This window comes from Polyodon spathula, chromosome 2, assembly GCF_017654505.1.
Source record: "Polyodon spathula isolate WHYD16114869_AA chromosome 2, ASM1765450v1, whole genome shotgun sequence".
Classification (NCBI taxonomy): domain Eukaryota; kingdom Metazoa; phylum Chordata; class Actinopteri; order Acipenseriformes; family Polyodontidae; genus Polyodon; species Polyodon spathula.
Genome location: NC_054535.1, coordinates 29,206,185 through 29,233,785, shown reverse-complemented (window position 1 = coordinate 29,233,785; position 27,601 = coordinate 29,206,185). Strand labels below are relative to the sequence as shown.

The following is a 27,601-nucleotide window of genomic DNA, read 5'->3' as shown; positions in this document are numbered from 1 at the left end:
GTAGGGTTGGGGCTAGCCAGAATTATCACCCCCTGATGTAACCTTATAAGGCAAATGTTTTTAAGGAGGGTTTTTTTTTTTTTTTGTTCTTGTCTTGTACTTAAGCGTTACACTATTACCAGCCAACAAGAAGCGTTTAAGTAGCTGTAAACAATTAACACATCTGTAATTACCGTGGTAATGAACAGGCTCTGTTAAAATAAACTTGCTGTTGCTGACACATCAAACCATTACTTAAGAGGACTCTCTGCTGGGCCCTGCAATTACCTTTTTTAACTTAATTCCCACCTACTATTTTTAATTATGTGTTTTCTGTTAAAACACAATTAAATATGTATGTGTTTAAGGGAAATCTTGGCAGAAAACCCATGTTTATTATGGAATTCAAGTTTAAGATGGTATCATGATTACCTTTTGCTTTAATGATGCATGTATACTCCCATTCCCCTTCCTTTTTTTTTTTTTTTAAACTGTCATCTTAGTAATACGGTACCTAAAATGCGTAGTGTAAATCTTATTAGGCCATGCAAAATGAAGCAAAAGCTTTTTATATTGGTATATTTTTAGTATACACTTCAGATATGACTGTGTGCCATTAGTCAAATCTACAATTGAGAGATTGACTAAAAGTTGAGAAGAATTCATTTCTGACCTTGAAGACCTCTCACCAACAGCATGTTTTGGTTTGTTACACAGGACTAAGCCAAATTAAAAAAAAAAAATCCCAGTTTTCTGTTGAACTGACTAAATAAACAAAGAAAGATTTATCAAGTGAGTAATTTCATTAGGAATGTTCCTAACAACGGGAGGTCTTAAACTAGCTAGGAAGAAGTGCTGTTAATGACTGGCAGCTCTAGATCACAGACACTTTGCAGCATGGGTGTAGTATTTGTATTTAGGATCAGCGTTTGTTGTTGTACGTTGCCATCTGTGCTGGAAATTAAAAGCTTTTACTCACTTTTAGTGCAGCACCTTACTCTCTTGCTCCAGCCAGAATGATAAATAAAATGGAAGAGAGAGACAAAAAGTTTGAAGGCGGTATATCCATCACTGGAATGGTCAATCTTGGGGGTTAGCAAAAGGGTGAGGGAAAATCGCTACTCGGACCAGTTTACATTTGTCACTGGTGAGTAGCTTTTAAAAAATGTATTAGATGGGCATGGTGGTAAGCAAGTTCCAGCTGCAGGGGATTACTGCTCGGAGTGGGTCTGGGATCTTGGAAGACATTCAGCTCCACCAGTGGATTTGTGTCCCTTGCTGTTATCCTTACCATTAAAGCAGGAGTGAAGATTAAGAACAGACAAACCTGTCACCTGCTCCTAACAACAGGCCTGCCCACAACAGTTAACATTCCAGAATAGCTAATGCAACAGGTCAGGACTGTCACATTAGCGTGCAGATACAACCTCCCTGAAGATCTGCAGATCAGCATCTTGATTCTTTTACAGTACATAGGGGTACCACTACACTTTGAATTCCACTCTAGTGTTAGTGTTTGATGACTGGCAAAAAATTCCTAGTATGTCTGGCCCATTTTGTTTCCAGTAAAAACAATAACAGCTATCAATTGCACACTTACAGATGCATTTACAGTTTTCACTGTAAATATTCACTGATCTTTTTTTTTTTTTTTCACAGTGAACTGTATTCTCTAAATAGGGACCTATATAATAACATGTAGAAAAGTACAGTAGACAAGCCTTTAGACAATCAGGAGTATGAGTCATTGCTTGCTATAATCCCATCACTTTACACTGATTGTACATCAAGCTCAGGCACCTAAAAGCAAGTTGGGAGTGAGGGGGGGGGGGGGGGGGGGGTGTAAATCAGGAAACTTCATGTCTGGACAACGAAAAAAATAAACAAGCAATATGGAGCACACTTTTTTCTGTAAATGGGCCTGTGTTGTGCCTCACATGACACGTAATACATTGTTACGCAGATGTAATACTTGATAAATGCTGCATCGCTCTGTTACAAGCCAGGCTCTGTTAAGATTTGTAAAACAGACAGAGAATAGTAGGCGTACTGTTGGCAAGGTGCATTTGTACAAGTCCTATTCACAACACTTTAAAGACTGTTGTAAGGATTTTTAAATATGTTTTGTTAAGTGTGTTGTCAACTGCAAACTTGATTTAATTTATCAACAAAGAGTCCATTACAAAACATTCCTTAAAACAATCCTATACATATACACAGTGCCAATTATTTCCACCATTTCAGTGAACATGGCACAAAATAAAACCCTGCTGATTTTCAAAGTTGTGAACTATAGGGGGTGAGGGAGGAGAGAGAGAATAGTGAACCTCTCCCAAATACCTAAAGAGACAGTTCCAGACATTGCAGCAGTGCTCAAAACAAAAAGTTGACAGGAATATCAAAAGTTAAGGATTACAAATACAGTGTTATATCTCCACATTTGCAGTGTATTCAAATAGCCATAATGCAAACTGCCTTTACAGACTCCTTTTGCATGCTAGCATATTGTTTAAGGAGCCTTGAAAACATCAGAGGGATTTCCTGCAAATGAAAACACAAGGCAGCTTCGGTTTATCAGGAGAGCAGAGCTGTACTTTTCAATAGATCCTGATCTTCGCAGTAAGAAATTAAATAAATAACCCTAAAATGGATTGTTATACTATATTATTAAGTTTAATTTTATTTACACATTGCAGTAACATTTTTGTATGATAAAGTAAACCTTGCAATGAGAGAATCCTTAAAGAGCAACTTGGTGATTCTGTAGGGTTATTTTTACAATAGGAACCCAGACGTTGTAATTCTCAGCAATGTGATCGTCTTGGTAACGTATGTTGTTAAAATGTAAATAAAATGCAGCATGCTGTGTGTGTTTAACATTGTGTATTAACGCTCACACCACAAGTGTGGGTATATCTAAATTGGGGATACAGTGGAATAACATGCTTATCAAGACCAGTTTCAAATGTGTCTTTGCTTACATTCCAATCCAGTGGTGTGTTGTTGAAATTCAGGACGAAGCTGCGCTTCGGTAGTTCAAATAATACTGCCACCGATATATGCTTTATAAAAACTTTAACGTTTCTGAAATAGTTTCAGATTTCTGTTATTAATTTGATTTGGACCACTGTTTCCTTTAGAACGAGTTTAGTCAAGAAATACCACTTACTAATCTGCCTGCGCCTGACTTATCCAAACAGCCTGTAGCCCCTTCACTAACACCGGTAACTGTAGGAAACAACAGAGACCGTCCCAATGAAAATGAGTGATTTAAATCGGTAGATGTTGCCGAAAAGAAAACTAAAAATTATGTCTCTCTCTTTCAACGATTTTTAGCAGCAGCACAAAATGAGAATTGACTTATTTAAAATATACCTCAAGGTTCGAACTAAAAAGATGGTTGCGAATAGGCCATAAACAGGGCTCTTAATTTACTGGGACGACTTCCTGTGGTGAATAAAAACCATATACCACGAACGATCATTCAGTATCCTCTGCGTATTTAACAACTGACCAATACCCTCTTATATTTTAAGTATCTCATTGAAATTCAACATTTAAACACACTTTAAAGTAGTTTTATGTCACATTGTCACCATTGTGATACGCAAGACTTTTCATACATAGTCAAAATTTCAAATTCATTGTACCTAATGGAAAACATAGAATGATACCACAACCATATTTCAATGATGAAGCGATTGGAATTATACATTTAAGGGTTTAAACAGCATAGTATTACCGCAATATATGTATAATATAGAACTCCCGAAATAACTGTAGAAAGTTTTTGCTAAAAGAAAACACGTCATTTTCAGTATGTGAAACGCAGTTACTGTATCTAATAATTTTGGTTTCAGTGGGGCGTTGTGGCCGTTCTTTAAAAAGGGAGGTTTAATGTACACCCTAGGTGGGCCCACTTGCACATTTTACCATTACATCACATTTTCCACAACAAAACCTCTATTCTAAAGTATAGGATTCAGAGCACACTTATTACATTTCTTGATGACAAGACTTACCTATGCTACACGTCTGTAATTGACAGGCTGTCCAACCCTTGTAACTTTTTGCGCTTTTGACCGACAACAAAAAGGATGTGATTTGTTTGAACATACCTGGGGTGAATTCTGCAGTGTCTTAACACCAGATGGCAGGTTTAGGCTGACAACTAAAAACCCACTTTAGCTTGGTCAAACAGTTTAACATCAAATCTCCAGCTCCTTCACCTCCCTGCCCCAAAATAACAGTAACTTGTAGAGGTTCGCCAATTATCTACAATCAAACTTAACTACTTAAGGAGCTCCCATTAATGCTTGGCCTTCTTTCTGTTCATTAAAGGACACATCCTGATTTTAACTTTCTCTTTAAAAAAAAAACAATGGAAAGCATGTGCAGACGCAGTCTAACTAATACATGCATTCTTAATAACTAGTTAAGCGAACTGGCATGAGTGGTGGTGTTTTGTGCTGTGCATGACATCATAAAATAAAACATTCCGCTTGCCGGTCTGCAGCTGGATCACTGGAGCGTTACAGAGGTATTGGTCATTCTACAACACGTCATGCTAAATGTTGTACCATTAAAATTATATTAACACGCGTTAAAAACATCAAACCAACGGCTCTAGGAGCTGTCTCTGTAAAAATTTGTCAAAATGAATTCAAATTAGGTTCAGATTTTTGGTAAAATATTAAATATAACTGAGCTACATGTAAATATGTAAAGCATAATATACATACACACGCATATATTTCATTCTGATAATATATACATAACTAAACCATATTGTATGTATTTTTAATCACAGGCATGTAAATGTAATCTATATGATCCAGAGATAATAAATGAAAAAAACACTAAAAGTGTAAACATTATGATTAAATACCAATAATTAAAAAACAAAAATACTACATTTTTTTTTTAGTTTTCACTCTAAATCTCTGAATCTTACTGATTAATTGTGAAACTTAAATATGTGTTTCTCGTATGTTGGTGCGTACTTAGTTCCTAGTAATAAATAAATAAATCTTTGTTCTTTATGTTTACGTGTTCTTCTCTTAAGTTGTTTTTATTTGTTAAATTAAATTACAAGTTTAATAGTATAGATGAGGTATCTCCATTTTATTGTTAACTCATAAATACATTTTTCCATCAAAATACTGTATTAGATTTTCTTGTAGTTTGAGAAATTCCCCCGCCAGTAAAGATGAAAAAGTAGAATTCAAAACTCTCTGATAGCATGAAAAAGAAAATTATTATTATTAGGCTACCAAGCTGGCTTGGGAAGCCTATTGTTGTAAGGAGTTTTTCTCTTTTTTTTTTAAATTATACATTTTTTTTGTTTTCTTTCCAAAACTTTAAACTGCTCCTGTTTGCATGCTGTGTAACCAATCAACATGACACTTGGCAGGTATCATCCCGTGTAGATTACAGTTCAGATGCAAAAAAAAAAAATTGCACTCCTGCGTCAACCAAGATGGTGGCCTGACATATTTTGGGAAAAACCTTTCAAAATCTTCTTCTTGGGAACAGTTGAACCGGTTGATCATATGTCATCAGCAACCAAACCCGCTTCAAGTTTGTGAAGCAGAAGTTGCTGCGATAAATTTTACTATCAAAATGGCTGCCACCAAATTCGCCAAAACGTGCCCCAAACATCAAACTGCTTTTGTTTGCAAACCGTTTAACTAGCTAACTCCAAACTTGGTTGCTGTCATCCTGGGGACAATGGAATTCAGATATGGCAAAATGGTGTTCTTTTGTAAAGCATGATGGGCGCCAGACCTACATTTTCTTCTTAAATTTAAAAACACTTCAGTTGAAAAATGGTTTATTTGATTAACTCCAAAGTTGACAAGCATCATCCCTGCGTCAATACAATTGACTTTTTTCAAAAACGGTGTTTGTGCGTAAAACCATATAGCCACCTGATGCATTTCTTTAATTACCTTTCAAAATCTTTGGTCAAATGTAAAACTAGCTTGGAACTCCTTACAGTGTACATAGGTTTATGGTTACTATACAACACATTTAGGAACCCATATATGCTCTATTCAAAAATTACCTTGATCATAACCAATGACCTCTCCTTAAGATTAAATTTAAAATTAGCTTTAAAATTATAAAGCATCATGAGATAATAAACTAATGCAGTATTTTGAATTGAGACTGTTGCATAAAACTCATCTGTTGTTGTTGCTGTTTTTATAGTGCCTTCCATAGTGCCTTCCATTATATGCAGTCACTTACAATAGGATATTGACTGTGACATGCCCTGTAAGAGAGGCGGGGGGGGGGAGCTCACTTACTTGGCACCTGGTGCAGCCAGTGCTGTTACAGCTTGCACTCTTTTTTTTTGTTCTTCTTTTTGAAATATGCGGTATTGGGGCTGAGGCGTGGTGCCTTAAAGTGGCTGATTCGTGTCATAACAGGTATGGCATTAGGGCCAGTTAAGCAGTGACGAGATGTGACAGCCCAGGTTTGAGGTGCCTTGAGGGCACTTCATCAACACTCCTACACACACTGATGTGAATCAAAAAACATTAAATGGTACAGCAAGCCAGCTAGGCAGTCAGCTACATAACATAAGGCTTACAAGAGGTAGAACTATATATCTAATATCTAATCTATTAAAAAAATATCATTTGTTTAAATTACTTTGGGGGCCATAGTCTCAGTGCTTTTATTCCATTCTATAATTAACAAAAACAAATTGAATTCTGTTAACCTGTTCCTTTTTATAACAAGTCGTCTGATTTCAAGCTTTTTAAACAAATTGTTTCTGGTTTTTGAAACATTCTCAGGTAAACAGCAGAATGGAGTAAACCCCCTTAGTTTGACCTCATAATTAAATGACCTTGAAACAGTCAACTTTCAGCTCTTCACTTGTAGTTTAAGAGTACGTAGCATCACATTACATGTAATTATGTTTTATGATGCGTGCCATCATTCTGAGTGATTCTTATTGTAACATTATGTTTTAATTCACAGTCTGTGTTCAGGTGTTTTGACCTGAGTTCAAGAACAGCTCTACAAGAGCAGCTGTAAAAGTTGGAAGAGCTAGTGCCATCTGGTGAAGAACTGCTGTGAGTGAGGTTTCTTTTTGTATTGCAGTTAATAAAAAGTAGATGTTCACTAGTTGGCGCTGGCACTCTTGTTTCATTTGTCTGTGGTGAAACAAAAGTTGACAACTAGAGCTGGAGAGCTGTTTCTGAATACAGGTCGAAGCACCTTAACATGTCAGAAAATGAATTTAACACACTATATGAACCACCCAGAATGATTGTGAGCATTATAAAATGTTAAAGTGCATTAAAGGCAGAGTACTATATTGTCCAGAAGGGAAGAGTAGAGTTTTACAGGTGTTGTCTGAAGAGGAGTGTCTTGAGGTGCCGGAAGGTGGTCAGGAACTGGGCAGTCCTGACATCCATAGGAAGGTAATTCCACCACTGCGGGGCGAAGGTGGAGAAGGAGTGGGCTCTGGAGGCAGGGGAGCATAGCAGTGGTACAGCCAGTCTTCTAGTGCAGGCAGAGCAGAGATAAAAGTTTTTTTCAATATATGTGTGTATATATATATTATATATATATATATCTATATATATATATAATATATAAAAAAAACTTTAATTAATAAAAACTTTAATGTAAGAAATATTAAGATAATTTGTTACCATAATTTGTTTTAAATTTAAATGTGAAAGGAACAGTTCATTCTACATACAAACACCCTTTAATATATTCTTAACCATCTAGGTTGTAAATATGCTATTTGTACATAATAGGAAAAGTTGTACATCATCATGCTCCGTGCCAGCGCTAGGATTTACTGGGCCCTGGTGCAAGATTGTAAAGTAGCCCAAAAAGTCCCCACAACAAGTTTGTTTCAGTTTTCAGCAGATCCATATTGAACATTAGTATAGGTACCTAAATTAGATTTTTTTTTTATAAACTAAAATTCATAAAACAAATTATTAATATTACTGCTACTACCACTATTACTACTACGATTAATAATAATAATAATAATAGTAAAAAAATTATTATTATTATTATTATTATTATTATTAAGAAATGACCTATTGTTTTTTCATTTTCTAATTTAAGATTCAGATTTTAAATAATGCTTATTTTTCAATTACATCAAAGAAGTTTACTTGTCTAGCAGTACAGCCAGTGCAAGCAATCTCTCCTGTGACATTGTTGACCACAGGTAATCCTTTAGCAAAGACAGTTTACTTGAAGGTTCGCTCAGCACTAGTGACTTTGGAATTGTAAGCAGTACTTGCAGTTCAGTTTGGGTGTTGGGAATCCTGTGCTCAGGTCTTTCTGAACCAGGTACTGTACCACTTGAAACGGAGCGTTCACATCATCAGGTAAGAGACGAGCAAGCAAGGTGATTTCTCTAATCTACTGGGAATAGAAAAAAAAAATGTAGCAAGGTAGTAAAAAAAAAAAAAAAAGATACGTAAAATAACCCAAAACAGGGAAGCAAAACAAACTGCCCACTCTTAAACCATTTACAATACACTTTTTTCAGTCAAATCTGTCTTTTTTGCCTGTTACACTTTACACAACCTGACTTGTTCTTTGGTAGCGCATTTGACATATTGTGATTTTTGAAATTGCCGAATTTTTACCATCCATTGGTTAGTATCACACTGTGGCAGAGCAAAGCTCTGCTCTTTAGAAATTGGCAGGGATGGGGTTAACTTCCCCTACCTGCCTGGGTTTATTATGTTCAGGTGGCTGGGGTTGATTAGTTGATTAGGTTGATTAACGATCAATCAGCGCCCAGCCACCTGATATAAAAGGAGGCCTCTGCTTCTCATTTGGGGAGAGGGAGCTGAGGAAGCAGGTTGGTGTTTGTTTTGTGGTTTTTGAATTTTCTGAATCCAGTGAAGGCATTGCCCAGCCTGGAAACTTTATTTTTGTGAGTTTTGTTTTTGCTTTATTTGTGTTTGAGTATCTGTTATTTTGCCCTTGTGCACTTTATTTTTGTTTATTTATAATAAAATAGTTATTTTTTTGAACTGCAGTCTGTCTCTGGGCCTCTATCCACTCGCCAGCCTGCCACACACACATCCTCCAGCAGTCACAAGACCTTAACACTGGCCTATTGCCAGAGTGCTCGCGCTGCGTCCCGCCTACAGATAGACAACCTGTTGGCACTGATTTGCGAATTTGTGTTTTGATTGACAGTCCGTTACGATTTGTTTGTCTAATACTAGTTGATTAAAAGGCACCTATATTTTTTTAAGTTTAGTCATTAAAGTGGAGTCAGAAAAAAACATTTACTCAGGACTGTGGGGCCCGGGTGCAGTTACATTTAACATGTTTTGAGATGCCAGTATAAAGAAAATAATGAGTTGTTATTATCTGTAATAAATGATGTTTAATTTTTAAACTATTATTATGTTATTATGTACTGTTATTTTAACAGCTTCGGAGTTGGTATGGCATCAGTAAACTGATTTGAAGAAAATGAAACCCATTTTTTACTGCAACTCTGGTAACCTTAATTACATGGACAGTGCGAGAAACTAAGCTCTGATATAAATTTGGTCAGACACCAAAATCCAAGCCGAACAACTGGACAAACTCACAAAATTAGTAAAATGTATGTTCTTTTCTCAAATGAATACCTACTGTAGGAGAACAGTGCAGTGTTGCATAACTCAATACTGCACTATTCTCTTACTGCACGTCATTAGGGAAGTGCTCCCCCCGTTCTCCTGCTTTTTACCGCAGCAATATGTAAGAATACAAAGCATGCTAATAAAAACTGGAGCAATATTTCAATATCTGCTGTCTTTCAAGATACCTTGCAGGATATTGTAAACATCTGGTTCACAGACCATATAAACTAACCAAGTGTACTTGTAAACGGTATTGCGTACACAAACAAACACGGTCCTGAAAAAAATGGAAAAGGACCAAAAAACGAACTTTAGCTCACATCCAAATAAACTCTGTCCCTTTGGTCGCAGATAAGTGTGAACAGCAAGCACATTGATACATTGTTTGAAAAAAACCAAACCGAGTCTGTTTGAAACTAACCGTGTGAATACAGCTTTAAAAGACTTGGTGTGGGGCCTTGTTTGTTTTTTGTTTTTTTTTTGCAGCACAGTATTTTGATTTCTTGCAGTAAAGGTCTAATGGCTTTATAACCAAGGTAACAAGATTTAATACATGGGATCAAATTTCCACCATAGAGTAATTTAGTTTCATGTGAAGACTGAGTGTGTTCCATTTTTTCTTTTCTCGTCAAGAAAAAAAAATTGAACTCCGAAAACCACAAGAGATTTTACTCCAGCTACTGTACTTAGAGTAAGTCAACTTCTACTTGTTGTGTAATGGTTTAAGTGTATAAAACATGTACCGCTTAACAAAGCAAAAACAATGTCCTTAGCTGGAGGCCAACTTTACCTCCAGCAGCCGCAAGGGTTAATGACTGGAGTGTGTGTCTCATTCTGTCATATTCCCCTTTGGGTGACTTTGAGGTCACACTAATAACGTGAAAAGACATTGACAGCACCAGGTATTTTTTCGATTGACTCTCCTTTTTTTGTAAGTAAAAACACTCTTTGATACTTGAAGACAATGTACAGCACTTCACTGTCTTTTTATATGTTACCCATGCTATGCTTGACTGCTCCTGCACCTAGTCGTATACTGTACCTTTCTCTGTATTTCCCTTTTTGCTTATACGCCCGTAGTATATTATATGGCCTTTTCAGCCAAATCTCCCATTTTATTTGCTGGATATTGGTTTGAATTTGCAATGGCACTATAAACAGTCTCTATAAAGGCACCCAAGTTCTCACTGTAGGGAAGCAAAATAAATATAAATAAAATAAATATGGAAGCACTTTGTTGGAAGTGTACAGTGTTTTTAAAAGAATCTGATATCTGGTACTTGCATTTACAATAATAATATGCTTGTATCTCAAGTACAGTAAATAAAATAGTTGCCCATGCTGGATTCAAATGATACGGCCATGCAGTGCAACACAGTAAACAATAGCATTTGAATACAAATCCAATATAATAAAACATGTTTGTTTTGTAACACTGTAACATTATAGTTCTATGTCATTGTTTTTGACTCACTGTAAAAGTTTAGCTCCAGTTCAATAAATTATCCAATTTATGTCTTGTCAATTGTCTTTAACAATGTAATTGTTTAGCATTTAAAAACTATGTGTTTGTGGGTATTGGATGAGGGAGAATGTGTGGTGTTTGGTTGGGAAGTTGGAAAGCAAGCGGGTTATTGTGTGTATTGTGGAATCGAGACAAGAAACTATTGGAAAGGTATTTGGTTTACGGCTTTGGATTGTGAATTGGTTTTGACGACGAGGGAACAGGCTTAGCCTGCCTTGTTATTAGTTAGAGAAATAATTGTTTAGATAGGGCCTGAGAACAGGTTAGGTTTTGTTTTATTTATTTTATTTTTGTAAATAATAAACACATGCTACAGCGTTTCCTGGCATCCTGTGTAAAGCATTTTTTTGAAGAAGGAAAACGTGTGACTGGAGGGCAGTCCATCACTATATATATATATATATATATATATATATACACACACACACACACACACACACACACACACACACACACACACACACTACCGGTCAAAAGTTTTAGAACACCTCCATTTTTCCAGTTTTTATGAAATTTACGCAGTTTAATGTCTCAGTGTACTCTGAAATTAAAGCATAGAACAAATAAACAATTGGAGCTAAAAAAGAAATCATGGAATCGTTTTGTTTAACAAAATTTAATTTAATTTAATTTACATTTTTGACTCATCAAAGTAGCCACCTTTTGCAGATATAACAGCCGAACACACTTGTGGCATTCTTTCTACAATGGAAATCAAATATTGTTTGGAAAGTTCTTCCCAACACTGTTGCAGAAGTTCCTACAAATGTGTTGCACTTGTAGGTTGCTTTGCTTTCACCCTTCTGTCCATTTCATCCCAAACCAGCTGGATGGGGTTTAAGTCTGGAGACTGTGCTGGCCATTCCATGATTTGAAGCCTACCGTCTTGTTCTTTTTTTCTTCTAAGGTAGTTCTGACATAGCCTGGATGTATGTTTTGGGTCATTATCTTGCTGTAGGATGAACCCCTGGCCAACTAGGCGTATGTCAGAGGGTATTGCATGGTGCTGCAAAATGCTGTGGTAACCGTTTTGGTTCAGGGTGCCACTCACTCTGTGCAAGTCGCCGACTCTGGATCCAGCAAAAGAGCCCCAGACCATCACGCTTCCTCCTCCATGTTTGACAGTTGGTGTCACACGCCGAGGAACCATCCTTTCGCCTACTCGACGGCGTACAAAAACCCTGCGTGATGAACCGAAGATTTCAAATTTTGATTCATCGGTCCATAAGACCTTCTTCTTAGCAATGGCTTTCTTACTGCCACTCGACCTGTCAAACCTGCAGCTCGAAGTCTTCTCTTCACAGTTGAAACTGAGACTTGCTTATTTTGACCAGTGTTAAGCTGTGCTTGAAGCTGTTGTCCTGTGAGCCGGCTATCACGCAAGCTGTTGACACTCAGAAACTTGTCTTCTGATTCTGTTGTGGATTTGGGTTTCCTCCAGCTTCCAAGTGCCTTTTGATGGTGTAGGAAACTGTACTCACTGACACCTTGGCTTTCTTTGCAATTTCTAAAGGAAAGACCTACATTTTTAAGGGTTATAATGGTCTGTCTGTCTTCCTTTGTTAATTGCCTTTTTCTCACCATTATGATAGAAATATACTACTTCCGGCAATGCAATACTGTCCAAATAATGCTTAAGAAGGTGTAGTAACACAGTCTGTTCCAGTACTGCTTTTATACAGACAGAGGGTTTGTTAGTAATCAACAAAAGTTGGGACACCTGTAGGAACTGTTAGCATCAACTTTCAAGGCTTAATTTACTTCCATTGCTGCAGAACAGCTGTAAGTTGTTAACCCATTACTTGTTCCCTGAAAAAGGCCTTTTTGTATAACTCTGAAATGTACATTATTTTTCAGTTTTTGGTAACCTTACCTTTGTACCATTTCAGGTTATTCAGTGGACTTGAACTGATTAAATTTGAATAAAAACTGGAAAAATGGGGGTGTACTAAAACTTTTGACCGGAACATACATACATAATGCTCACCCGTTACAACGCGGAATTGGTTATAACATGGTAGGGTCATGGCTCTCTGTAGCAGGGAGAGATCTATGCTGACTCTGCTGGCGTGTTCATGGGCTGCAGGAAGAGGACGGCAGTCATCCAACAACCGCCTGTGAGTCATGGCAGTGACACGGGGAGGTGGGAAAGTGGGTGTGTGGACTTTCCCCCTCTCTGAATGGCTGAGAGGTGAGTCTTGGGTGATTGTTGGTCCTATAAAATAACGCTCTGCTGTTTCCTCAGGTCTGCCCTTATAGACTCGCTGAGAGTGCGGAAACGCTGGTCGCGGACCGAGAACCAGCTGGGAGAGAAAAAGACACGGAAGTGTCACAGTGAGACAGTGAGAGCGGGGAACCCTTGGGCAGACCCCTTAAAAATATAACAGAGCAGGCTAGGTAGCCGGCAGCGTAGGACGGAGATCCGGGTCACACGGGCAGCGGCGACCGGGATATTGCTGCAGAGTGCAGCACCTTTTATTTGTAGTTTTGTTATTGTGTTATTTTGTCCCTTGTTATTTTTGCCTTCTGTTTTCGTTGTTATTTCTTTGAGCACCTGTAAGGCACCGGTATTGTGTACCATCGCTTGGTATGCCCGTGGTTCTGTTTACCTTCATTGGTAAATCAGACCACGGACCCACAGCGCCACCTGCAGGATAAACTGAAAAACAGCACCCCGAAAATAAAACTGGGCCCCTGTGCGGTGTTGCCAAATCCACCTGTCTGTCTCCTGTGTCAGTGAATTACCCACCACCCTTCCATACTCCCATTTGCTCCATAGTGCTATTATAGTAGCTCTTTTATACTCGTTATAAGCTGGAACACAAAAAGTGTTACAAAGGGTGAGCACTGTGCATATATTTATAGGGTTAGAATCTAACAATATTGTGCTACTGGTACCTTTTGAAACTTGCTAGTGCTTATGTAAACTTACTAGTCCTTATGTGAAGTGATTAAGTTGGAATCAACAACAACAGTTGGGGTCCTTAAAAATAGGCATAGATTTTATCTTGATTAAAAAAATCAACCTTTGCTAATGACATCTTCAGTCAGGGTCGTAACTCAGTATAAATCAACACATTTTTGTAAAATGACTTTACACTTACTTCAAAAGATGCAACATATTTCAGTAAATTCAAACGATAAACTTCACATCCCATGCAGAGATAGAACGCAAACGTAAAACGTCATTAGGTGGGGTTGGCATTGCAGGGGAGATGAAGGGAGGTTTAATTTCCGATCAAGTGACTGTTTTCTAAGCATATTTGTGAATGCTTATTCACCACTGCTACACCCCATTAGAACACTGACTTCCCAGGTTTTATTTTTTTAAAAAGACTGAACATGAGAGTATATGTGTACGGATTCTACATTCACAGAATTCTATAAGTCAAAATACAGTAGCTGCCTACATGTTACGCTATTTTGGGGGCTCATCAATACAGCACAACTGTATTTTTGACTTCAGCAATGCAAGTTAAGGTGAATGAAAGCAATACATTTTAGAAACAACAGGCTTTAGGGAAATATGCAAAGAAAGCATAACAAGAGACAAAGAAATTGCGTGAAAGTTGCCTAACAGCTTCTACGTTCACAGTGTTTTAAAACCCATTGTTTTTAAAATGTATTGCTTTAAAATGAACTGTGCTCATGTTTTACAATGTGTATCTCGCAGACACCACTTGCAAGAAATGCATAGGCAATAACTAGGAGTAACTATACTGTGTGTAGCATATTGCAGCTAGCCAAATAATCATTTTGTACAGAAAAGTGCAAAATAACTGTGGACGTAAGATAAAAATTACACTATGTAACACAATTTTTGTTCCTGGGTAGTAAGTGTTATTTCCTAATTGCTTATGCCTCAAAAGCAATTAGGAAATTACAGTAGTAAATACAGTATAATCGTAAATCTTGAAAAACTACTCACTTTTAAATCTTTTGTAGTCATTTTTGTATTACTTTAGTATAAATACATGTTAATTTGGATTCTTATGTTGTTTTTTTCTGACTTTATGTGAACGAAAAGACACGCATTTGCCCGTTTTCCCATTGGAAATAGTGATATTTTGAAATATCACTGTCCTGGTCACAAAAGCAAAGTTTGTGGGGAATAATAGAAATTTCCATACTTTTGAGGTATAAGCTATTAGGAAATAACACTTACTACCCAGGAACAAAAAAAAAAAAAAAAAAATTGTTGCACGGTGTTATTAACTAAGTGCGATCAATCACCTTTATTTTTCCTATGCATCTGACTTCCTACTGAAGCCTATACTGTGTGCATTGTTTAGGACTGTATGGTATATAAACCCATTGTAGTTTAAATGTCCTCTTACTTATTTACAGAGTTTTCATTGTAGTATAGAATGTCTTCAAGAATATTTTGTACAGAAGGAAAAGTAGAGCTGAATGTATCGACCTCTGTGCCAGCTGACAAATGCAATAGTAACAAGACATTAGCTGCGTCCAAATCATGTGGAGAAAAAAAAAAAAGTGTACTGGATGCAGGTATGTGATTTAGGCAAACACTTTGGCTTCTTTGGGAACATGTTGTGCTGTTGTGATTGTAAACTACATTTCCTTTATTTATTTATGTTACCATGTTTCAGCTATGTCTGTATGAACGGAGTTGTCCATTTTTTATTTACTTACTTAGTTTGCTTGCTTTTTATGTCTACAGGCTGCATAAATACATTTATATTCAATGTTGTGATACTTGTTTTGTTTGTGCAGTTTTGTATAATAATATACCTGTATAGAGACACATTTCTGTTCAAAAGTTTTTTTTTTGTATTTTTTTTACGCACTCGGCTGGTGTATGCCCATTTTAGTATATAAACCCAATTATTTTCAGTTTTGTCTTGCTTATTTACAGAGTTTTGGTTGTATAGTATTGTGTATTAATAATATACCTGTATAAACATGAATTTCTGTTTTTCATATTTTTTTTACAGTTGTGCTTTATTTAATACGTGTGTATATTAACTAATGTCTGTTCAGATGCCCACTTATTTACATTATGTCGGTTGTGCAGATGCTTTATGTGACATGGCTGGATAAAACTACGACTTAAATTGGATTGTTTGCCTTTCAATATTCTAATTATATTGTTTTTAATATGGCCGTCAGGCTCGTGGCAGATCTAGTGTTAATGTAGTTTCAGTTCCAAAATAGTTACACCAATTTGTTGCTATATATATATATATATATATATATATATATATATATATATATATATATATATATATATATATAAACAGTATCCATAAATAATGTTTTATAAATGTATGACAAATGTAAGGTCAATACAAATATTGTTGCAAATATATACTGATAACAGTATATTGTAAAATATATTTTAATCAGTTAAATAAAATGAATAAGTAATGTGTAAAAAATACATTTAAAATATCTGGTGTATTTGGAATTGTGACAGGGTCTTCCTCGGGTCACACGCGTGGGTAGCCGCTGTTCAAGCATACAGAGAGATTGAGGTTGGTGTTGAAACGCCGGCACAGGCGCGCAGGATTTATTAACAAAAACAGAAAGTGAAAGTAAAATAAAGGCGGTCATGTGACGTTACCAGCGATGGTAACGCACAGAGGACAGATACAGAAAACCGTACAAAAAGTGCAAAATAAAACACAATACCCCAAACTATAACTCAAAAGGTGCCGTGAAAACGGCAGGCCTTGCAGCAGCCCCGAGCTATCTCCCGCCGATGTTTTTAAACTGACGGACACTCGGTCGAGACCCGCCCACCTGCTGATTGAGGACCAGCACAGCCAATCACTTGCTGCCCTTCCCTCAATCAAGCATAGCAGGCAGCAAGTCTCAATCGAGCGCCCGTCTGTAAACAATAATACAATCAAACTAATCAAGTACCAAAACGTCACAAAATAAACCCATTCCCACATATAAACCACACCAACACTAATTTACCACTGTGCAGGGCAATCGCACTGCCACAGGAATATATTTTAAATATAATTTAATCTTTGAGACATATATTTATTTTGTATGTTGAAAATATATGGTAAGGGTATAACTATATTATTCATATATTTAACATGTTTCCCATTCGTATACAGTGCCTTGCAAAAGTATTCAAACCCCTGACCAATTCTGTCATATTACTGAATTACAAATGGTACATTGAAATTTCGTTCTGTTTGATATTTTATTTTTAAACACTGAAACGCAGAATCAATTATTGTAAGGTGACATTAGTTTTATGTTGGGAAATATTTTTAAGAAAAATAAAAAACTGAAATATCTTGCTTGCATAAGTATTCAACCCCTGTGCTGTGGAAGCTCCCAGTTTGCACCAATGAAAGAAATTGCCCTAACGAGGACACAATTACTTTACCATTGGCCTCCACCTGTGAACCATTAAAGTTGCTGTCACATTTTCTGGATAAAAACCCCACTGTTGAAGGATCATTGGTAAGATTGTGAATCTGAAGGAAAATGAAGACCAAAAAACATTCTACAGTAGTTAGAGATAAAGTAATACAAATGCATAGATTAGGGAAAGGGTACAAAATAATATCCAAGTGTTTGGATATTCCAGTGAGCACAGTTGGATCAATAATCAGGAAGTGGAAGCAGCATCACACCACCCAGGCACTGCCAAGAAAAGGCCGTCCCTCAAAACTTAGCGCTCAAATAAGAAGGAAACTTGTGAGAGAAGCCACAGAGAGGCCAACGATCACTTTGAAGGAGCTACAGAGTTCAGTGGCTGGGAGTGGAGTAATGGTGTACCAGTCAACCATATCAAGAGCTCTGCATAACACTGGCCTGTATGGGAGGGTGGCAAGAAAGAAGCCGTTATTCAAAAAGTACCATCTGAAAGCAAGTCTGCAGTTTGCCAGAAAGCATGAGAGTGACCCAGCTGCGATGTGGGAAAAGGTTTTTGTGGTCAGATGAGACCAAGTTTTTGGCCAAAACTCAAAGCGCTATGTGTGGCGCAAACCTAACACTGCCCATGCCTCAAGACACACCATCCTTACAGTGAAGTATGGTGGTGGCAGCATCAGGCTGTGGGGATGCTTCTCATAAGCAGGGATTTGGCATCTTGTTACAATTGAAGGAAGAATGGATGGAGCAAAATACAGGAAAATACTGCAAGAGAATCTGCTTCAGTCCGCTAAAAAACTGAAGCTTGGGAGGAAATTCACCTTTCAGCAGGACAGTGATCCCAAGCACAAGGCCAAAGCAACATTGGAGTGGCTCAAGAACAAAAAGGTGAATGTCCTACAGTGGCCCAGTCAAAGTCCTGATCTCAATCCCATTGAGAATCTCCATTGAGCACTATTTGAAAAATGCGGTCCACAAGCGTCATCCAACCAACCTGAACAACCTGGAGCAAATCTGCCAAGAAGAATGGGCCAAAATCACTCTGACACCGTGTGCAAAGCTGGTACATACTTTTCCCGAAAGACTTAAAGCTGTTATTGCAGCGAAAGGTGGCTCTACCAAATATTAATGTGTGGGGGTTGAATACTTATGCAAGCAAGATATTTCAGTTTTTTATTTTTCTTAAAAATATTTCCCAAAATAAAACCAATGTCACCTTACAATAATTGATTTTGAGTTTAAGTGTTTTAAAAAAAAATATCGAACAGAACGAAATTTCAATGTACCATTTGTAATTCAGTAATATGAGAGAATTGGTCAGGGGTCTGAATACTTTTGCAAGGCACTGTATATATATATATATATATATATATATATATATATATATATATATATATATAGGTAATATATATATATTCTTGTTCAAGAAAGGCAGAGGGAAGGAACTGATTACGTTTTTAAATGTATTTGAAAGAAAAATCACTCTTGTCTCTTTTTTTCCCTCTCTCATGAAGCCTCTTAAAAGGTCTGCTTAGATTGCCACATCAGTTGTTAAACACATCACTAAATCTTTAAAATGAGCCTTACAAGGGCTATACTGCAGTACAAAAAAGATTGAGAAGAGTGGGTAACCCATCCTGACTGTAACAGAGAAGTATCTTCTCATGAGCTGTACTGTGGTATATTGTAATAACTTAATAAGTTAGACATTAGCAGTGCACTGCCCACATATCATCTAGTAAAAGAAACAATGTTAACTGCTGTGTACTTTTTTATATGAATACATGTAGTGATGTAATCGAGATACCATGAGACAAGTGAAGGCAGATGTTTACAGTAATTACCGTTTGCCTAATAAAACCAGGACTGTTTTCTGGCATGCACATTCTAGCACTTCTTTAGTATTGTAACAGGGGGATATGTTACATGTGTGGGTCATCACTGAACAACACTGAGGCAGACATAGACCATTGGTGTTGACACGCCGCACAGGCATGCAGATTTAATAAACACAAGTGTTGACACTTGGGTACCAGCAATAGTAGCCCCAGTGTCACATTTAATACGAAAGATAAAAATAAAAGGCGAGCTCTAGTCTTACTAAAAGAGACGTCCCGCTCCAGGAATTTCTGAGAGGCCCTACTCCTGGAGCTGGTCGCTACTGAGTTGCGCTTCCTGTCAGGCATGCTGCTCCACATCACCGTTCTCCAAGGGCAGTTCCTGTGCTGGAGTCTGGTAAAACTGTGGTTGTCACAGGCGCAGGTCCCCAATGTGGGTAGTGCTGCGCTACTAGATGCGCCAATATTCCAGATCCCATACTTTTGGGCCAGCTGTGGAGGGCATCCTAAAGCGATCCTAATGAGAATGTGAGGCGTCTCGACAAGTGGCCATGCTACTCCCTCCTCCGCGTTCGGACGTGGGGCAGGTCAAGCCATTGGCAAGCTCCTCCAGATGGACTACTGTCCGTACAGTTCCGGTTCACACGGCTCCGCTGGGTGACCTGAGGCGCCCCAGCAGGGGCCCTGAAGGCTTGCGGCCTCAGAGTTAGTGTCTGACTAGAAGTCATGACCCAGTCTTTGTGCACCATGCCAGTTATCTTACAGTTTCTGCAAGAACTGCTTGATACTGGTAGGTCACCTTACACATTGAAGGTGAGTTTAGCGGCTATTTCTGCATGCCATGCCCTCGTAGATTCGGTATCTCCGGGTGTGCATTTTTTGGCTATCTGGTTCTTTAAAGGCACTTGGCGGTTACACCCTCCCATGAGGGCTGTTCTCCCCTAATGGAGTCTTGATATTGTACTGGAGGCTCTCATGAAGGTCCAGTTTGTGCCCATACACTCCATAGAGTTGAAGTATCTGTCTATGAAGACAGCTTCTTCCTCTAAGCGGGTCAGTGAGCTATAGGCACTGTCGGTGCACAGCATATTTGGGATTATGACAGCAGGGTGTCACTGTGTACAAACCCTGCTTTCCTACACAAGGTGATCACAGCCTCCCACATGAGTTAGTCTGTGGAGCTGGAGTCATTCCATCCACCCCTCTTTTCTTCGGAAGAGGATAGGAGATTGAAATGCTACGTGGATAGGCCCAGCTCTTTGTCTGGAACGGTATACGGACCCTTGGACAGCCCCTCTTGAAGAAGTGATTGTCGCATTGGATTGAGGACACAGTCTCGACTGCGTATGATGGTGCTGGCTTACCCCCACCTGGTAGGGTAGCTGCACATTCCACTAGAGGGTTGGCTACATCTTGAGCCCTCTTTAGAGGGCCCTCAATGTCTGATATATGTAATGCGTCAAGCTGGGCCACACCGCATACGTTCTCCAGATTCTATTGCCTTAACGTGATAGATCCTTCCTTGCCTTCATTAGGCATGAGGGTCCTTGAGGTTGCACGCCTGCACCGCTAACCTTGGGTTAGGTGGTTCTGATGCGTCCCTCTGATGCTGCCGTTCCTTCTCCCTCGCGATAGCTCTTGTATACATTTCCCATACGTATTGTTTTGGTGGTCATCTTCTTCAGGCAACCATGGTTATGGTAAGTAACCTAACGTTATGCCCTATTTTCCAATGTTTCACATTTTCATTTTACTTTTAAATAACGTTTATTTTCACACTGCATACCCCTTAGATTGGGATATTTAACTTTAATGCGGGGGCAGTTAACAGAAGCAAGCAGAAAATCCAGACCATTATACTTGCAAAATACAATTAAATAAGGACAACCAATAAATAAATAATAAATAAATAAATAAATAAATAAATAAATAATAAAATAATAATTAATAATAATAATAATAATAATAATAATGGTTGCCTATTATTATTTGGGGTTATTCAACAAAACACATAAAAAATAGAGAAACACATTTTCTGGTTTTGCACCTGGATATAGCATAGAAAAAAAGAAAACAAATAAACTGTTAAAACACTTAAACCCTCCCCCAATAGCTAATTGGAATTCTTTGTTATTAAAATTTTTTTATCCTAGTGTTAGCTGCACTGATGTAAACCAAGTTTTTTTAAACTCCATTAAAATTTGCAGTACCCATCCCATGACAATTGGGAGATTTGCATCTGATAGCGATTCACTCAGCTGAACGGAAGATCGCTCTCCTTGGAGTGCTGATAAGCGGACACATGACATTTGCAAAGAGAGGTTTGCCCATTCGAATGCCAGGGCAATCCAGGGAAGAATCCACGCTTTCCAATTTCATTAGAAACATGGGGAATATTGCAAATGACACGACCAAATCAACTGTAAATAGATGATAATTTGATTGACATCTGGAAAGCTGTCACAGGCTGAGCAGCCCATAACAGGAACATTTACTGAGTGCAAAGACAGCTTTCAAGTAAATCACTTTTTGTCCAGTGGGGCCCCGCCAAATTATAATTGCATGTCCTTCCCTTCACTGCAAATTCCCCATTACCGCTACCAGCAGTGTCTCATTTAAAGCAAGGTTGTCTTCTAAATATTCACACAGCACCTTGTATTAACCCATTGTGTGCCTTCTTGCCAAACAGCATGTTGTGATCAGCATGAGCAAACATGATCTTAAATCCCTTACATGTGGTGTTCAAATATAAAAGTTGATGTAAGGCTACTGTGTTGATTTATTTTTTATATGGGTGTGAGGGAGAGGGGGATGTTACTGAAACTTAACCGCTCAGTGTCAAAAATAAGTTTCATTATAGCATTGTATGTATTATGCAAGTCACTGGATATTTACCATCAGAGTAAAGTATATACAGTATGTATACCCAGTTTATGTAGTTAGAAACATAATGCTAGCTCTTATTTCAGAATGATGAATGATCATGCCTTGTTTGAGGATTAGAAATTATTGCTTTCAAAAAGGAAACTGGGATGTGGCTCCACTCTCATAAGCTTTAAAGCCATGAGTAGGAGTCATTTTAGCTGTAACACCACAGTATTACAAAATCACCATATTCTGTCACAAACACAAACATGCTTGCATACCATGGTTCACCTTACTGCATGGTGCAATTTACAACAAATAAACACCCCTGCAGCAGTTTGAAAAATAATGCAGTTAAGGTTTTACATTTTCTACACCTGTATTAAGATACTTTGAAAGCACTTGTCAAATGTAGAGGAAGGGGGTCTATTTAATTTACATTGACTCTTGTTTTTTGCTTTGCTTTTCTGAGTACTGAAATACAATTAATATCGCACTTGGTAATGGACTGAAGAATCCTAAGCAATGAGCAACATAACAAGAGTGAATATAAAAGCCATTTACAGCATATGAAGCTTAGACTCTAGCTTACATTTGAATTGCATACCCCTTAAAACTGTTTATACTGTAAATGCAATCAGCATCGAGCAAGGCAAATACTGATTTGTCTCAAAGCATATTTAATAATAATATTAAAAAAAAAAAAAAAAAAACTAATAATATCCAGTTTTTTGAAATACCCGGAAAATAATACATATACATTCATACATTCAAACTGCAGAATGTTCCTTGTTCATTTCAAAGTGCCATTCCTCTGGAGCGGGTCATGCATAGTTTGCCTTGAGCCAAATCTACATTGGATTTTAGTAAACAACCAAATACACTTGCAGACGAGATGTCTGTGATACATCTCATTTCCAAAAAATAAAAATAAAAAAGCATGTAACTTTCAAACAAGCTAGAGTACTGCTAAAGCTTCTGTCACTATAGCAAAGGTCAGTGTGTGCTTGCCTTGAGGACAGTCTCAGATATGTGCATCACACAAACACTTGAGAAATCATTTTGGTTGTCTACCTGCTCCCCCTCGCTTTATAAAGTACCTTTATGGGGTCACATATCCAGCTAATTGTACCGGGAATGCCTGCCTGTCTGCCTTTGTCAACAGATTTGAAAGGATAGGCACGCAGCTAAATGGAATAGGAAGAGACACGGCAGTAGTCTGTTAGTCCATTAGTTAGCTCTGCCAGCTGGTTTTACTAAGGATCCTTCTACTGGGTTCTCAGAAATAATAACTATCTCTCTTTTACTGTTCAACATGACAGACACTTGCTGAAGTCACAGCTAATATATTTGCACTCTAACAACTCTTAATGCTGAGTCTCCTTGAGTATGCTCAGCCTAGAAGTGATGGTTATAGAAAGGGTTTTTTTTTTTTTTTTTTTTTTTTTTCCCCCAAGCAAAAGTGCTTTCTAATGGAAGGCAAATATATAAAGCATAATACAGAAGTGTGGATAAATAAAGGCCTGGGTATACAGTTCTATTGATCATGCTTCTGTAATGTACCTGCATTTTGATTCCAAAGTGAGGACTGCATTGTTTCCATTTACAAATATTTTTGCACTTTGTTTCGTTATGATTGTTATTTCAAACCATTACTTGGACTGACATTAGAGGATTGAATTGATTGAATACAGGTAAAGATGTACAGTTGTTGTGTGACTGAAAAATGAGTAAAACACAAACTGCCTGTGTATTCATTTGCATGCATTTGTGTGTGTGTGTGTGTGTGTGTGTGTATATTATATATATATATATATATATATATATATATATATATATATATATATATATATATATATATATATATATATCATCTTAAGCCTTTTTCAAACCTCTGCTGGATGAAGGCCTCCCGAAGATTCTTCCAGAAAAGCCTGTCTGATGGATCTCTCATCCATGTTGCTCTATCATATTTCCTAATTTCATCTTGCCATCTTCCTAGGGGTCTTCTTCTTGGTCGCTTTATATCTCTTGGGATCCAGTCTAATATCTCCTTGGTCCAGCAATGGTCTGTTGTTCTTGCTACATGTCCAGCCCACTGCCATTTTAGTTTTTTTGCTCTTATAATAACATTGCATACTTTTGTTTGTGCTCTTATCCCTTTTTCCTGTCTCTTGTTATTCCAAGCATGCATCTTTCCATTATATATTATTATAACTGGTTACTTTGTATAGCTATTCCTAGATTGTGTAAAAGGATCCAATTTTGGCTCATTACAGACAGACAGAATTAACCACTCATACTTTGTCATTATTTCATTTCTTAAACCAAAGACAGCTGGCAATTAGATATGAAAAACTAGAAACATCCATGGCGCTGCAATTTTTCCCATTATATAATTATCTTACTTACTCGCAACCCTCAGTGACCATCCGTTGTTACCTTTTGTCTCTTGGACAAATTCTTTCACGGTGTAGGGAACACATTTCAAGCGCCTGATCAAAATGAGAGGTTTTAACTTTTCGGAATTTATTTTCTTTATGTGCCAGGTACCAGATGTTGATGTTGGCAATGCTTTTGAGGGTCACAGGGCATTTTTGAATCCCAGGGATGTAGGGAATAAAGTTTCAAATCTGTTGTGCAGATGAATTTGTTAAAATCTGTCTCCCTACTGATAAGTAGTCCTCAGATAGATCTATACTATTCTCCACAAGGAGTAGTCTGCTTAGGATTTAGATAAAGCCACATGGACTGAATTGGACTAACAGGAGCGTAAGGGTGTCTAAAAGTGAGTGTTTCCATTTTATTATGCTAAAACAACTAATACATTTAATTTCTGCAATTACTAAATGTCTTTACAGTTTTGTGTCTGCTGTCTGTTACATCCCTTAAAAGCGTTGGGGTTTGAATGCTATAAAGCCATAGTGATTAGTTTCAGTTTCATTCAAAATGTCATCGTCCCTCCGGAGTCCTGTTGGAACTCAGAAGGATGCACAAATGGCACTTTTTAATGGAGTGGATTTTAGTCATTAGCGCCATCCATAATCATGGAAATCGAATAATGGAAGGTTCCTTTTGTTTATATTTGGAGTGTCAAGTGAAACACCCTTTGAGTCCTTGTCCTGCACCCAAGTTAATGGAAACTCAATTCTCAGGGACTTAAACTGTATGATTGATTTTGCTTTTATAATAAATGCTACATAATTAGCTGTATATATGTATGTAAAAAGCATTTTTGTATTTATTTATTTTTTTTTTTTAAAGGTACTTATTAAAACAAAGTGCTGGAATCAGGCTTTTTTCTGAGCAGAGCATTAAAAGTCGATCATAAATGAATGTGTTTTTTTTTTTTTTTTTTAGTGAGTTGAATTTGAATGCTATACAAATTAGTAAAACTATACAATTATTAGATGTTTCATTGAATAATAATATCTGATTCAATGGAATTAATGGCTAGATAATTGACAGCACCAAATGGCAGTGACCTGAAACAAATGTACTAAAATAAAATAAATACATTTAAAAAACATAAGAAACTGGTCTAAAACACAATAAGCACTGTAGAGGATATTAATACTATTTTAAATACATGGTTTTAGACGCTGGAGTTGCTACGTCCGTAACTTCTCAATAATACATTCTAATGCAAACCTTAAGAAGTGGGCATATTTAAAAAGCGTTTTCTCCTCTCTCTCTCTCTCTCTCTCTCTCTCTCTCTCTCTCTCTCTCTCTCTCTCTCTCTCTCTCTCTCTCTATATATATATATATATATATATATATATATATATATATATATATATATATATATATATATATATACACACACACACACACACATATATATATATATATATATAACATTATTTTTCTATTTTTACAAAACTGGAAAAGCCAACTAAGTAAAAAGAATTGGGGTCTCTTCTGCACTCCTGTGCTGTTTGTTTCTGATTTAATAACATTTAAAAAATAGGACTTAATTAAAGACTGGGGTAAAAATATAAATCTGGTAGAAAAATAATTTCCTCTATGCATACCTAAGCCATTTACGTATGCTCTTTGCAAATGATTAAGAAAGCTGTGTGTGAGAGATACTATGAAAACCTGTAACCCATTAATGACTTCTGTTATCAATTCTGATGTAAAACTACAAGTAGCTAAATCAGCTAGACAAACATCGTTGTTATTATTACACTAACAATGGCATAAATTGAATAGATTTTCTTGTAGTCTTTTTCATTGCTATTTGCACCAATTTGCTATGCTTTCGCTATCTGAAGTTTACTGTTGAATTTTTATCAGACTGGTAGATTTAAGAATTACTACCAGTGGTACTGTAGGTGTAAAATTAAAATATATAGTCCATAAAAACAGCAGGCAACATTATCTATATAGTTATAAAGTTTGTTTGGGTATTAATTCATATACATGTCAAATCATTTAAAATGCGTATTTTTGGAGAATATATTTGTTTGACAAATTATTAGGCATAAAAATCCTACAGTATCTATAAGTGTAGTTGATCGGCAGTCTGGAGATTTTTGGCTTTCTTGATACACGTTTATGCATTATATTATGATAAAACATGGTAATGAATAAAACACAGTAACTAGCTGTATAATGATGAATTGGTAAAGGAGTAGTAGGAGTGATATATGATGCGGGATGTGGTATGCTGTGAATAATTTGGTTGCATGATTATATGTATATAAGAATATGAAGTTTCAGGGCTGTATTAATGTTTGCTGTTAATTTGCCTATCAAGCTGATGTGAAGATGTATGGAGCACAGAAATATGCATTTGTTTTGCTGTGAAAGGGTAAAGATGGATTTGACACGTAAGCGTGACCAGTACAAAGAGGTCTTTACCAGTGCATAATTAACATCCTTGTTTAATGTAAATCTCGGGTTGATCCCCTCTTGTAAAATGTCTTGCTTGATTAAGATAGATGTTTTGTAACAGTAACTCAAAACAAATATATGTCTACGAAACAGCATGTGGTATACAGACTGGGACTATAGGCTAATACATCAAGGCCATTCACTCTGGCTAAAATATTGCTATAATAAAATTGACAGTTAAAATTAACAAAAATGTTTATAAAGTAGTTTAACATATAAAAGTATCAGCACTGTACCATATTTACATAAACACATGGTGCACCGTGTGTATACTACACACCCCATGAGATGCCTAAGATATGTTGTAATTAGCTCCCCCCTTGTATAAAAGGTGCATGCAGAGATTTCCCTATTTTTTTTTTTTTTCTTTTACAAATGGTGGTCACTATCTACCGAAGTTTACATGAAGTGTTTTCTTTAACATATTATTTGGAACAAAGGCGCCTTTTAAGAAGAAAAATACAATCACTTTATATATATATATATATATATATATA

The 27,601-nt window shown here is 36.9% G+C and overlaps 1 protein-coding gene across 4 annotated transcripts in view; it reads left to right on the top strand.

Annotated features, from left to right (window-relative positions):
* The window catches only part of LOC121295031 (zinc finger protein basonuclin-2-like), a 309,188-nt gene that overhangs the window by 31,191 nt on the left and 250,396 nt on the right, over window positions 1–27,601 (top strand). The gene's annotated exons all lie outside the window — the stretch shown is intronic.